The sequence below is a fragment of the Mandrillus leucophaeus genome, unplaced genomic scaffold (genome assembly GCF_000951045.1).
Source record: "Mandrillus leucophaeus isolate KB7577 unplaced genomic scaffold, Mleu.le_1.0 Scaffold1, whole genome shotgun sequence".
In the NCBI taxonomy this organism is placed as follows: Eukaryota; Metazoa; Chordata; class Mammalia; order Primates; family Cercopithecidae; genus Mandrillus; species Mandrillus leucophaeus.
Window position 1 is genome coordinate 9,527,883 of NW_012098097.1, and position 4,441 is coordinate 9,532,323.

Consider the following 4,441-nt stretch of genomic DNA (forward strand, 5'->3'; position numbering starts at 1 on the left):
AGTCTCCCTCTGTTGCCCAGGCCGGAGTTCAGTGGCGCGGTCTCGGCTTACTGCAACCTCTGCCTCCTGGATTCAAGTGATTCTCCTGCCTCAGCCTCCCGAGTACCTGGGATTACAGGCACGTGCCACCACGCCCAGCTAATTTTTGTATTTTTAGTAGAGATGGGGCTTCATCATATTGGTCAGGTTAGTCTCAAACTCCTGACGTCAAGTGATCCCTTGCCTCAGCCTCCCAAAGTGCTGGAATTATAGGTGTGAGCCACTCCCCCCGGCCCTGAGTGTAGTTGTTATTTGCTTTTGTAGCTTTTCAAACTTTCTTTACAGTCTGTCCTGAAATGCAGGGATCTTTCCTTATTAGTGGGCCATAGTGACAGACCCTGGAAATAAAACCTCTGTAGGGGGCCCTTTGCTGGTGGCGACGACACACAGGCATGCATCTGTCTGTCTGGTATGGAAGACCAAATTGTTTTCCGATCCCCAACCTACCTTCACCTGAATAAAATCAAGCTGGATATGTTCAAATGGCCCTCAAAGATGAGGCTTAACTTCCCTGTTGGTCTTGACATCCCTCCTGCTGGCTTTGGCCAAGTGGGTTATCAAAACAATCAAGTCAACTTTGAGGGCCATTTGAAAATGTAGACAGAAGCGAGGTGAAGAGTAAAGCTTTTGGCGCCACCAAGTGGCCATCTTGAGGAGCGCCAAATATCTGGGTACAAAAGACAACCTGGATCTCCAGGACGTTTCCTGATTTCAGGGCTCATTCTCAGAGGAAAGCGGCATCAGAAAGATGTTGCAAGAGGGGCCGGGCAACCTCTTTGGGAAGCCGAGGCGGGCGGATCACCTGAGGTCAGGAGATTGAGCCCAGCCTGGACAACATGGTGAAACCCTGTCCCTACTAAAAATACAAAAATTAGCCAGGTGTGGTGGCGGGCGCCTGTAATCTCAGCTACTCGGGAGACTGAGGCAGGAGAATCGTTTGAACCCAGGAGGTGAACGTTGCAGTGAGCCAAGATTGAGCCACTGCACTCCAGCCTGGGCAACAAAGCAAGACACTGTCTCAAAAAACAAAACTAAACGATATTGCAAGAGGACCCTGAACACAAAAGGAATGGACTAGAAAAAAGTGGCCTCTACTTTCACTTTTTTCAAGCCAAAGCTTTTTTGCACATGCCACTATCATACTGTTTTTACTGAGCAGTACATCTTCTCGGGGTCCAGGCAGCAGACACCTTGAGGCTTACACATAAGCATAAACACCTTCAAACATTTTTACTTCTCCGGAGGTAAGAAAGCATCTGCGTTTGATTATTGCTCATAATTATGAACAACTCCAAAAGCAATTAAGGATAACTATAAATATTAAAAGATTGTTGAGAAGCAAGAGAACAAGCTCTGGTAGTGGCCAGTTCAGCCCTCGCACAGACCAGGATGAAAGCAGTGGGGGAGTGCCACTAGCCCCAGTTAAGCACATACAGCACACCTGAGACCAATTTGACCTGAGACCAATTTGACCTGCCTGCATGGTTGGCAGAGTTCTTTAGCAGAAACGTAAAATAAGGATTTTGAAACTGGGTGTTAAAGGCAGTTATGGGTTTTGGCAGACAGTGGTGACTTTATGGAAACTGTGCGGTGTGCCTGCATCATGAGTGGAGGGCCAGGACTGAGACTGGGTGCAGTGGCTCAATCCCAGCACTGTGGGAAGCCAAGGCTGTCAGACTGCTCGAGGCCAGGAGTTTGAGACCAGCCTGGGCAACATGGCGAAAACTCTCTACAAAATATGGCTGGGCATAGTTGCTCACACCTGTAATCCCAGCACTTTGGGAGGCCAAGGTGGGTGGATCACCTGAGGTCAGGAGTTCAAGACCAGCCTGGCCAACACGGTGAAACCCCATCTTTACTAAAAATACAAAAAATTAGCCAGGCGTGGTGGTGGGTACCTGTAATTCCAGCTATTCAGGAGGCTGAGGCAGGAGAATCAGTTGAGCTCGGGAGGTGGAGGTTGCAGTGAGCCAAGATCATGACACTGCACTCCAGCCTGGGCAACAGAGCAAGACTCTGTCTCAAAAATACAAAATATTAGCCAGGTGTGGTGGCATGCACCTGTAGTCCCAGGTACTCAGGAGGCTGAGGTGGGAGGATCACTTGAGTCCAGGAGATGGAGGTTGCAGTAAGCCCCTATGGTGCCACTGCACTCCAGCCTGGGCAGCAGAGCAAGACTGTCTCAAAAATAACTTTTTTTTCTTTAACATGCCCTAACATTACAACAAATGAGCCAAAATCTTGAACAAAAGTATATGATAGACCAGGGCGGTAGCTCATGCCTGTAATCCCAGCCCTTTGGGAGGCCGAGATGGGTGGATCACTTGAGCTCATAATGAGGGCACTCATTATTTCTAATTCCTGTCATCCTCAGAAATGACAGGAGTCTCATCTGATACCCTTAATGAAAACTGTACCGACCTTTCTAGGACCCCGTTCCCCCCCGCCAACCTCTGTAGCTGTCATGTCCATTTGTCTAGAACTTTAAGGTGTTTGTTCTGAAAAACCATTATTTTGGTTTTAGTCATTATGGTGTGCTGAATATGAGCTCCCAAAGATACCCATATGCCCGTCCCCTGAACCTGGAAGCATTACCTTACATGGCAAAAGGGACTTTGCAGGTACAATTAAGGATCTTGAGACGAAGGGAGTATCCCGGATTATCCAGGTGGATGCAGTGATGAAGTCACAAAGGTCCTTACAAGAAGGAGGCTGAAGCTGATGTGGCCAGAACCAGGGGCTGCCGGCCACACTCAGAGGCTGAAAATGACCAGGAAATGGATTCTCCCCCTAGAGCTGCCAGAGGAAACCAGCCCTGCCAACACCTTGACTTCTGCTCAGTGAAACTGGTACTGGCCTTGTGTCCTCCCAAACTGTAAGATAACAGATCTGTGTGGTTTTATTTAAGCCACACAGATCAGTCTCTCGTCATTTGTTGGAACAGCCACAGGAAGCGGACACTGTCCCCTTTTTCCTCCTTAGGCACTGCATTCCAGTTTACCTACTTTTCTTTTTTGAGATGGAGTTCTCGCTCTTGTGACCCAGTCTAGAGTGCAGTGATGCAATCTCAGCTCACTGCAACCTCCGCCTCCCAGGTTCAAGCGATTCTCCTGCCTCAAGCTCCCGAGTAACTGAGATTACAGGTGTGCACCACCACGCCCAGCTAATTTTTATATTTTTGGTATCAACAGGGTTTCACCATGTTGTCCAGGCTGGGCTAGAACTCCTGGACGCAAGTGATCTGCCCGCTTCGGTTTCCCAAGTGCTGGGATTTCAGGCTGGAGCCATCGAGACCCGCCCCTCTTGCAACATCTTTCTGATGCCGCTTTCCTCTGAGAATGAGCCCTGAAATCAGGAAACGTCCTGGAGATCCAGGTTGTCTTTTTGTCCCCAGATATTTGGCGCTCCCCAAGATGGCCATTTGGTGGCACCAAAAGCTTTACTCTTCACCTCGCTTCTGTCTACATTTTCAAATGGCCCTCAAAGTTGACTTGATTGTTTTGATAACCCACTTGCCCAAAGCCAGCAGGAGGGATGGATGTCAAGACCAAAAGGGAAGTTAAGCCTCATCTTTGAGGGCCATTTGAACATATCCAGCTTGATTTTATTCAGGTGAAGGTAGGTTGGGGACTGGAAAACAATTTGGTCATCTGTACAGTCTCAAGACAGACAGATGCATGCCTTTATGCAAAAGTCACCACCAGCGGCCGGGCGCGGTGGCTCACGTCTGTAATCCCAATACTTTGGGAGGCGGAGGCGGGCGGATCACGAGGTCAGGATATCGAGACCTTCCTGGCTAATACCGTGAAACCCCGTCTCTACTAAAAATACAAAAAGAAATTAGCCAGGCGTGGTGGTGGGTGCCTGTAGTCCCAACTGCTTGGGAGGCTGAGGCAGGAGAATGGCATGAACCTGGGAGGCGGAGCTTGCAGTGAACCGGATCGTGCCACTGCACTCCAGCCTGGGCGATAGAGCAAGACTCTGTCTCAAAAAGAAAAAAAAAAAAAAAAAAATCGCCACCAGCAAAGGGCCCCCTACAGAGGTTTTATTTCCAGGATCTGTCACCATGGCCCACTAATAAAGAAAGATCCCTGCATTTCAAGACAGACTGTAAAGAAAGTTTGAAAAGCTACAAAAGCAAATAACAACTACACTCTTTTTCAACCTTTCTGTTGATCCAGTGGGTTGGCAAAGTGCAAAAAATTGGGTGCCAATATACAGGGCTGGGGGAATGTCAGGGAATAAGCTCTCTCTCCCATTGCTGGTGGGGGTCTATACTGGAACAGCAGCCATGGAAGGCAATTTGCTAATGGCTAGCCAAATCATTAACGCACGTCCGTTTCTAGGGATGCATGTTATTCACACGCGAATGTTACCTTGTTCTTTTTTTTTTTTTTTTTTT

The 4,441-nt window shown here is 48.4% G+C and overlaps 1 protein-coding gene across 1 annotated transcript in view; it reads right to left on the minus strand.

Moving 5' to 3' along the window:
• Positions 1 to 4,441, minus strand: part of QRICH2 (glutamine rich 2) — a 42,095-nt gene that overhangs the window by 33,685 nt on the left and 3,969 nt on the right. The window lies entirely within an intron of this gene.